Raw genomic sequence first — 10,939 nt, 5'->3', positions numbered from 1 at the left:
TCATGAGAATTGTGGGGAAATCTTAAGGGGAATTCTTTCTCTTATTAACAAACATATGCCATGCAAGTTACCTATGTAAGCACAATTTAAAATTCCCTCTTACTCATCCAGCGTTACCGAATACTATCTATTCTTCCCTACAACTGTTCTGTTTTCCTGCTGAAAATCATATTACATTCAATTTAGAGAAGGGCACAAGACAAACACTGGAAAAATAATTTTCAAAGCTGTTTTTAATAATGAAACAATGGAATTTTTAAATTAAGAGGAGCCTAGAGAAAGCTTAGACAGTCTGTGCTAGAAGTTATCTGGTCCATAAGGGACTTTAATGATAGTGTTCTAAAAAGGACATGAACCTAGGTCACTAGTGCCACAAAGTACAGCTATACAATGAGGCTTATGGAGGACAGAACTTATAAGCTGATTAGTACAGGACCATGGACAAACCTCTATTTCTCCCTTTTTCATAGAAAGCTGTTCTGAGGCCAGGCACTGCTGAACTGAAGGCAGCGTGGATAGTGTTCCTTCTGTAATTCTCTGCTGTAATGCTCTACTTCTAAGACATGAGAAGTAGGAAGCATTCATGTGACTTTAGTCTTGTATGCGTGCTCAGTTGCTTCTGTCGTGTCTGACTCTGTGCGACACTGTGGACTGTAGTCTGCTATGCTTCTCTGTCCATGGCATTCTCCAGGCAAGAATACTGAAGTGGGTTCCCTCCTCCAGGGAATCTTCCCGACCCAAGGGTCAAACCCAAATATGTAACAAGTCTGTGAATATTTCATGCATTGGCAGGTGGGTTCTTTACCATTAGTGCCACCTGGGAAGTCCTGACTAGTCTTGGCCTGCTTTCTTGAGCTAACTCAGACCTTTTGAGCCATTTCTGCTGAGCTACCAAAAGGAGGGTTTGGAAATGAGGGCCATCTAGACTTTTTCCTCTATATCTCTGACACTTGGAAGTTCAGTAAATATTTCTTCCCACTGTGTATGCAGACTGGGCTAATCTGTTTTTGGACCAGAGGAAAGTTTCACAAGGATTCAAAATTTTCTATTCTTTCATCCACATAAACTTTAGGATTACCTAGTAATTTTCCATTAAAAAAAAATGTTGGATTTTGATTAAAGGTAATTGACATATTGAGACTTCTGATCAATGATTATGGGTATTGCTCAATTTATTTGGGTCATCTTTATCTGATTACTAGCAAGTGTAATTATCTTTCTGTTAGACATTGGGGGATTTCCCTTTGTGGGAAACATATAATAAAATTCTTTTCTTAGAAGAGGATCCTGGGAAACTGTCTCTAAAATGTGGAATTGGATATAGAAAGTTTAATTGGATTATATACTTGGGATCAACACCAACAGTCAAGTGAGTGAAGTAGGATTTAGCAAGAACAGTTGTTGAACTGTGATGGAGCAACAATGAAGGTTGGTACCACAGGAAGCTGGGATGGTCCATTAGGGTTGCTCCACCATGAGGTGAGGTTGGGAGTTGTAGACCCTCATACAACTACAAGGACAGTCATTGGTACAAACTTTCCTTGAACCTGAAAAGGATGCATGACCTGTGACAAGGGAGCTTTTGTTTGCTTTGGTTGAGGACAATTCCCATGAAGGCACTTAGCTGAGAAATTGTAATCACTGGCAACTTGGGAATGGGTGACTCAGTCTTGAAGGAGATCTGGAGGGCCCACCAGAGCATCTGCTATATACCACCCCATGCACTGCATGATCCATGTGCACTCAATAGTAAATTAATCTAGAAGTCTGCATGCTGTCTTTCTTTTCCTAGTGAGCTTATAGCTGATCTTAAGGCCACAACTAACACCATCTCCCTCTTCTGTAACTTATTCTAGATTCCTCAACCTTTCAGCTATTCCTCTCACAGCATCTCTGTGAGCCTATGTAGCTCAACTAATGTGATGACTGAGCTTCTGATCCCTGAGATATATAAGACATTTATTACCACAACCTTCTCAAGTGATGAATGCTATATCTTACCATTTGCTATTAATATTTGACAAGTTGGGTGTCAAGCAGCAAGAAGGAACTTTTGGAGGTCATGGAAAGGTTCTATACCTTGAATGTGGTCATGACTACAAGATAGAGATTTTGAAAAGTGCCTCACACTATATTTTTAAAAGGTGCATTTTATTGTATATAAATGATATTTCAATAAAATTTTTTAAATTGAGAAATGGAGTAACAAATGAAGCTCTAATGGATTATCTGGATGCCAAACTATGTAAATTATATACTAAGAACCTTAAGTGTTTGTTGAAATGACTCAGAAGACTTAGTTTATTAAAAATGGCTTTATTACAAAGGACATAATCCAGTAACAACAGAAGAAGAACATGCACTGAAAAGAGTTTGGAATTCCTAGAAGTGGGCTTCTTGGTCTACCTGTAGGGTAGCCTCACACAGAATATGCATTGTCTCCAGATCTCAGATCACCACTGTGAAGCATTCCAGGGCTAGAAAGCCCCAAATCTACCTATGGTGGGGGTCTCATATTGAACTGTGCACATAAATCTATTCCAGCTATGTGACTAGACTTAGGCTTTGAACCCTGACATTACCTACTCCCTCCCCCCACCAAAATCTGGTGCTAATCTTAAGTAAGATTATCATTCCTAAGCAATGAAGACAGACTGATACTTCTTGCTTTGTAACAACTTACAGACCCATGGTTTCAGAACACCATTTATCTTCAGTTGATGGATTCTACATTATTTACCAAGGGTCAATAGCTCTGGAGATAAGCATTCAGTCAATCCAGACCAGCTGAGATTAACTGATGCTGTAAACAAACATAGTCTTCCCTCCCTCCTTGTATACCTCTTCCTGATGATAAGCATAAATTACCCCTGTCAAGATAGTGGCAACTTTCCTCACCTGCTATTTACTTGGCCTAAGAAACCCAAACATTGGGTGGAACTTCTGATTCCGGCTATGATGAAGTAACAAAGATAGGACCTAACATTAATAAACAATGATTAAACAAGAAAAAGAAATAAAATACATAAAATAAATTTTAAGAAATGGATTTTTTTTTTTAAATCGTGGAAACAGGCACAATAAAATCAATGAGGCAAGTTCTAAATCACCTAGGCTTCTGGGAGGCAAGTTTTTTATTACTGTCAGAGGAACAGAGAAAAGAAACAAAAGGCCTAGCTGAGTTGAGATGATATAATAGATTTCAGGAAGGTAAGGTGGAAGGAAAAAGTAAGGCTGAATTCTAGGAAGAAGGGATTCATGAAGGAAAAGAGCTACTGAAATCTTCAAAGCACCTTGAACATTTTCTGATTATTAAATAGTGCATGTATAAAGTAAAACTCCACAAAACTGGGCAAAGGATGATTAATATTGCCTTAATACCAACACCAAAGGCACTACAAGACCACTGCAGACCAAAATCTCCTGTGGAAACTGATTCGAAAATCCTCAAATCTAGTGAATAGAAGCCAGTAGCATATTAAAAGGATTATACAACATGATCAAGTAGGATTTACTCTTAAATTAAAAGGACGGTTCAATACAAAAAATTGATCAAAATAATATACCATATTAACCAAATAAAAGGAGAAAAACCACACGATCATCTCAATTGCTGCAGAAGAAATATACAACAAAATTCAAAATCCTCACATGATACTAAAAACAACTAGAAATAGAAGAAAACTGTCACAACATAAAATATATGAAAACCCACAGTGAACATCATATTCAGTGGTAAAAGATGGAAAACCTGTCCTCTAACATCAGGAACAAGGTAAGGATGTCCACTTTTGGCACTTCTATAAAATGGTAGATCAGCAGTAAAATAATCTGCCTGCCAATTCAGGAGACGTGTGTTCAATCCCTGGGCTGGCAAGTCCCCATAGAGAAGGAAGTGGCAACCCCACTTCGGTATTCTTGCCTGGGAAATCACATGGGCAGAGGAGCTTGGTGGGCTCCTGTATTGACAGATGTATTCCTTACCAATGTGTCACCTGGGAAACCCATGTATATACCACTTACATCTTTTGTCTATTGATGGATACTTGGATTGTTTCCAAATCTTCAGCATAGTGCCTAGTTCAAAATGTAGTATTGTGCTCTTCAAATTTTGTTGAAAGTACAGACCTCATATTAAGTTGTCTGACCACACACACACACACAAAAATCAAACATAAAACAAAGGGACACAGGGAAACTTTAGGAAGTATTGGATACGTCTGTTACCTTGATTGTGGTGATGGAATCACAGGGGTTTGGGTTTGTTTGAACTCATCAAATTGTACTCATTAAATATGTTCAGTTCTTTGTATATCAATTATACTTCAATAAAGCTCTTAAAAAAAAAGAGTTAATGATTAAAGTACAAGTGCTCTTTCTCCTAAGCTATTGACAGAAATGTTGCCTCTCAAAACTGACAAAGATTCTTTGTTTGATCTAACATTAGCCAGGGTCATGAGGATTTCCTAGGCCCATCTGTGTACTTCCTTATAAAATTTCATTTTACCAGGAACCTTGTTAAATCAGTTTAACCAGAATCCCCACACCCCCCTCACTATCCAATAGCCTCAATGTCTGACCAGGTTCCTCATCCTCCACTATTACCTGTATCATGTCTGATCACCTTGACCTGTCTTCATTCAGCAAAAATCCCTTGTCAGATTTCCCCTTACTCCTGATGTTTCCTCTTAGTGCTTTTGTTCACTGACTTCCACCCTGCTGCTTGGTAATAAAATACCACTTGTCCCTGCTGAATTTGGAGCTGAGCCCAATCTTTTTCCTCCACTGTAAAATTCCATTCCATCCTACCTGATGGTCCTGCAAAAAGAATGTATTACCATCTTTAACAAGGGTCATTGAATATTTTTGGTACCATGGTGGCTCCCTTGGAGAGAGAGTTTGGGACTTAATCCTAGCAGTCTTCAAGATTTTGTTCACATATCGTCTAAAAGGATTTAAGTAACTCTGTAATCCCTTGAGAGCTTCCTAGGTGGTTCAGTGGTAAAGAATCGGCCTGCCGATTCTTTGGCAAAGGCAGCAGACGACCTAACCAATTTAGATGTTGCTGTAAAAGTATTTTTAAGATATGATTAACATTTAAATCAGTAAGCTTAAAGAAAAGTAGACTACCCTCCACAGTGTGGGTAGGTCTTATTCAATCAGTCGAAGACCTTAAGAACTAAAACTAAGATTCCCAAAGAAGAAAACATCTGGCTCATGCTGTAATGTAGAAACCCTGCTTCTGTTTCCAGTTTGCAGAACTATCCTGCAGATTTTGGACTCAAGACAGCAATGTCAACTCTTTCTCAGATCTCCAGCCTGCTGGCTTGCCTCACAGATTTTGAACTTGCCAGTCCCCACAACAATCTCCTGACTCAGTTCCTCTAGTATATATATTTATACACAGATATTCATATATATATGTATTATATATATGATAGACTAATTAATATATATATATCAAAATGGAAATTAATATAATTACCTCTCCCTGACTCAAATGATAGAATTCCTTAAAATCGCTGAGCCCAAGGCTAAAATCCTAAAAATAACCTTGCTTTATTTGTTAAATTAGCAGTTTCTCTCTCCATTAGTCATTTGGGGACCTGAGTTTGATACCTTTTATTATATTTTTACAGGTATAAATGCTGATAAAAGTTTCCAAAAAACAAGCAATATCCCTCCATTTCTAAAACTCTGCTGGAGAAGAGAAACTAAACTAGAAGCTACTTCTTCAGAAAGATACAACTGATGAATCTTTGACAATACTAATCATGGGGTGGGGGAAATAAATTTGAATAAACATTAAGAATGGAAATCACAATGTAATTGCAAAGTCAAGAAAAAATAAAGGTAATAAGATTGAAACGATGATTGCATAGTAACATATTTGAAAATAGATGAAATGAGAAAATTCACAGGAAACAATCAACAGATTATGGCAGAGACTACCAATTTTCCTACAATATTTTTTATCTTGTCCTTCTATCTCATTAGAAATTTATTTTTTTAGGTGAGTACATAGCCCAATGAAATAAAAACCACATTATTCAGCATCCTTTGTAGTCCTGTAGACAGATGAGACAATTAAATATAAGGGTTAATTATGGTCCTACTCCAAAGAAATATTCACAGAAAGAAGATGTGTTCTCTTTACTGTGGTTCAGGTACTTTCATGAACTACATGGAAAAACAATATAATTGAAGAGATAACTGGTGATTGTGGAATGGACTTCCTGCCTTAGTGAGAGAAAAAAAAAAAAGACATTGTCATCCTGTTTAAGCCATGATTACCTGAAGTTTGCAATAACCTGCATCTAAACCGAATCCTAAAAAAACAAAATTGATGAACTGGATTTCATCAAAGTTAAAAACTTCTTATCAACAATACCATTAAGAAACTAAATGGAAAAGACTTCAATCAGAAGAAAATATTTGCAATATATACATCTGACAAAGGATTTGCATCCAGAATATATAAATAACATTTACAACTCAATAAAAAATTTTGAAACAACGCAATTGAAAAAGATTTAAACAAACACTTCAGAAAAGAAGATATATAAAAGGCCAATAAGCATGCTAAAATGTGTGCAATATTACTAGGTATTCAGTTCAATTCAGTAGAATCGCTCAGTCGTGTCCGACTCTTTGCAACCCCATGAACTGCAGCACACCAGGCCTCCCTGTCCATCACCAGCTCCCAGAGTCCACCCAAACCCAGGTCCATTGAGTCGATGATGCCATCCAACCATCTAATCCTCTATCGTCCCTTTCTCCTCCTGCCCTCAATCTTTCCCAGCATCAGGGTCTTTTCCAATGAGTCAACTCTTTGCATCAGGTGACCAAAGTATTGCAAAGTAAAGTACATTGAGATTTCATCTCAGAGTCACTGAAATAGCTAAAATAAAAACACTGACAACACAACGCGTTGCCAAGGATGTGATAACTGGAACTTCTATATCCTGTTGCTGTGTCCAAGACTGGCAGTTTCTTATAAAGTAGATATCTACCCAGTAACCCCAAAATTTCTACTCCCAGGCATTAATCCAAGAGAAATGAAAACACACCTACAAACCTCTTTGTATAAGGATGTTCATAGTAGTTGTAGGGTCAGGCCACTCAAGATGGCTGTTCTCTTGCTCTCTGTACCTCTCCTCTGCTTTACCAGTGTTTCTGCAGCTACACCTTAGTTACATGACTGAACTTCTTACTTGCCCCAGGTCCCAGGTAATGATTGTTCCAACTTTAGATCAGAACACTCCACTATGCTTCTCAAAAGGATGGTTAGGGACATGCCCCTCTGCTGTTTTCCCTGGTAAACAAAGAGCCCAATAGATATCAATGCCACTGTAATTGATAACCTCCCCCTGCCATCAGGCTTCCCTTGTGCCTCAGCTGGTAAAAATCTGCTTGCCATGCAGGAGATCCAGTTTCAGTCCCTGGGTCAGGAAGATCCCCTGGAGAAGGGAATTGTTACCCACTTCAGTATTCTTGCCTGGAAAGTTCCATAGACAAAGGAGCCTGTGGGCTTAGTCCATGGGGTCCCAAAGAGTCAGGCACAACTGAGCAACCAACATCTTCACTTCCCCCTGCCACCAGGAGTGAAGTCTGTCACCATGTCTTGCCTTGCCATCCACAGTACATGGTGGAGTGTGGCTCTAGGACCTTCCTTCATACATGTAAGCTCCCCCATTCATTAAACCATTGATATCTCTGTTGCTGACTCTGGGCTCTTTCTTCAGTCTTGAAGCTGGGTAAGCACAGCCCTTGTAGTCCTGTCAAAAATCAGAAATGGTCCAAGGTGAAGTGAAGTCGCTCAGTCATGTCTGACTCTTTGTGACCCCATGGACTGTAGTCTACCAGGTTCCTCCGTCCATGGGATTTTCCAGGCAAGAATACTGGAGTGGGTTGCCAGTTCCTTTTCCAAGTGCCCGTCAAAAAGCAAATGGATAAACTGTGGTGTATGGATAAAGAAAATGTGCAATGGTGTACAATGAACAAGCATATGCATTTTTCAAAATTCTTTGAACTGCACACATGATTTATTTGTTGCACTGTAGTGTTAAATTATACCTTGATTACAAACAAGAGAATGATTCTATTGATTATTCTCATTGTTAAGTGTTGGGAAAGATAAATTAATTGATAATCAGTTGACCCAGGATAGGAATTTTTCTAACTCCCCCTAATTTTTTCCTTCCCTGGGGATGTTTACCTGTCTCTACATGTTAGAATTTCCTTGACATTTAACAGAGCTCATTCCTGAGGTATGAGTGGGAAAGACAAAGGATAAAGAGGAAAATACTGAGTAGGGGAAATCTTAGAAAATTTTATTTTTGAATATTGGCCAAAAGCAATAGTAAAACGCGGTAAGCTGTACATATACGAAAAGATTCACTATAAAGAAAATCCCAAGGAATTGCAAAAATGAAACAAAACAAAAAACTCCTGGAACTGATAAGCAGTGATAGCAAGGTTGTAGGATACATGGTTAATATCCAGAAATCAATTGCTTTTGATTCTATCTTTGCCATTCCCTGGGAATATGTAATTATTTAAAAATTAAGATTCTAAAGTGGAAATTTTATCTACCCTCATAAACTACAAATATATGTAATCTTGCCTACTTTTGATAACTTGAATGCTGATAATCCATCAAATGACATAAAAAATTGCTGCTCCACCCTATGAGATTTATTGATGGGACATAAGCCAAGAAACCCACAAAAATATCTGAAAAATGAGGTAATTTATTTTAAAATCATCTTATACTGAAACACACGCACATCTGCAGCCCTATCTCTCAAAGAAAATTACTAGTAATGTAAGCAGGTTTTGGCAGGATGTAGTTCTTTGCAGGGAAGAGCGCTCTACAGAGGCCCCTTTGTCTTGTCACTAACCTTTAACCAGGCACCTCTGGCTCTCCTGATCACACAATGCCTTGACTAATCTATTGGTTCTTTCCATAGATCAAAGTAGAAATGAAGAATAAACAATTAACAGATGACTAGATCTTTTCTCTAGCATGCCCTTCAGTAATTTTGCCAACAAACTGTGTGAACAAGACAGAATCTAAAGAAAAATCACAAGAAGTTGACAAGTCTGCACACAGTGGGGGGATGGAGTCTATGTTGACCCCCTTACTCAATTCAAGCTCACTCTGCCAGCCACACGAGAGGCCAATAAATCTGAGGGACGAGGTGCTGAGACAAAGAATATGACTATTTGGAAAGTCAGCTGGCCTAGAAGATGGCAGACGCAGTTTGGTGGAGTCCGGATGCCAGGTTCTTTTATCGGGTCGGAGAGAGAGGCAATGAGCAACTAAAGTAAAAAGGCAGAATAGAGAGAGCAGGGCAATGATGAACTAAAGTCAAAAGGGTCCTCAGTCTTGCAAAACATCTTAGGGAAGGGCCAGCCTTTGGAAGGGGGTGTGTTAATCTCTTCTATTCACAGGTGAGCAGGATCAGGTTATCTTTCCGAACCAAGGTACTTTACAATCAGGCAGAGGGACAGGGTCTTCTGAGGTGAGTTATTATGTATGATTGTAATAACAAAACAACAAAAAGCAAATCAAAGAAACAGCTTCCAACATGGAGTCAGAATTGGCTTCTTACAGACTCAGCAGACATGAGTTTGAGCAAACTCCAGGAGATGGTGAAGGACAGGGAAGCCTGGCATGCTGTAGTTCATGGGGTTGCGAAGAGTTGGACATGGCTGTGGGACTGAACAACAACTACAGCAAGATTACTTTCCTTTTCCCCTTAAAAAAACTTTCACGACAAAGCAGAATCTTCAGAGGTGGTTTTTTGGGGGACATTTAGTCCATCATCTCCTCAGGTTGCTGGCATTCTGACTAAAAGCAACTTTCCTTTCTACCAACAACTGCTCCTCGGGTATTGATTTTCCAGCAGCAAGCAGCCAGTCCTAATATGCTATGAGTAACATTTTAGAAAGTGTTTCCCTGGTGGTTCAGGTGGTAAAGAATCTGCCTGCAATACAGGAGACCTGGGTTCAATCCCTGAATCAGGAAGATCCCCTGGGGAAGGAAATGGCAACCCACTCCAGTATTCTTGCCCGGAGAATTCCATGGACAGAGGAGCCTAGTGGGCTACAGTCCATGGGGTCTCAGAGTTGAATACAACCGAGTGACTAACACATTTACATAACACACACAATTACATAACATTTTGGCATATTTTAATGAGTGCTTACAAAGCTTCAGCATGCATGGGAATCACCTAGAGAACTTGTTAAAACACAAACCACTGGGTTCCACCCAGAGAGTAGGTGGAGTTTCTGATTCAGTAGATATAGGCAGGTAGATTCCAAGAAGTTCCAGGTAGTGCTGATACTATCCATGGATATTGAGACCACACCTTTAGTATGACTGATTTTTAGTATGATTTTAGTATGACCATTTTTCCAAACACTATTTTCCAAAATAAAACTAAACTAATAGAGAAATAATAAAAAGATCAAGGCAGATTGTGAATTAAAATGTCATTGCAACATTTTAGTCACTCAGTCATGTCCGACTCTTTGCATCCCCATGGACTGTAGCCTGCCAGGCTCCTCAGTCCATGGAATTCCCCAGGCAAGAATATTAGACTGGGTTGCCATTCCCTTCTTCAGGGGATCTTCCCAACCCAGGGATCAAACCCAGGTCTCCTGCATTGCAGGCAGATTCTTTACTATCTAAACTATCAGGAAAGCCCTTATAAATCATTGGTATAAGATGAAGTTAGCATATATGAGTGGGTGGGTGATTCATGACTTTAGCCTTTAGACACATGACATGGAGTCAGACAACCGCTAAACTTACCTCCATTGAGAACACATGTTTCCTGTGGGTTGCCTATTCCTGAGATAGATGAGGGGAAGAAGTTTCAGGAAGACAAGTCAGTTCCTGATCCCAAGTGCATGCCATGAAAGCACG

The sequence above is a fragment of the Odocoileus virginianus genome, chromosome 5, assembly GCF_023699985.2.
Source record: "Odocoileus virginianus isolate 20LAN1187 ecotype Illinois chromosome 5, Ovbor_1.2, whole genome shotgun sequence".
NCBI lineage: Eukaryota > Metazoa > Chordata > Mammalia > Artiodactyla > Cervidae > Odocoileus > Odocoileus virginianus.
The sequence above is the reverse complement of the archived record's forward strand: the minus strand, read 5'-3'. Positions refer to the sequence as shown.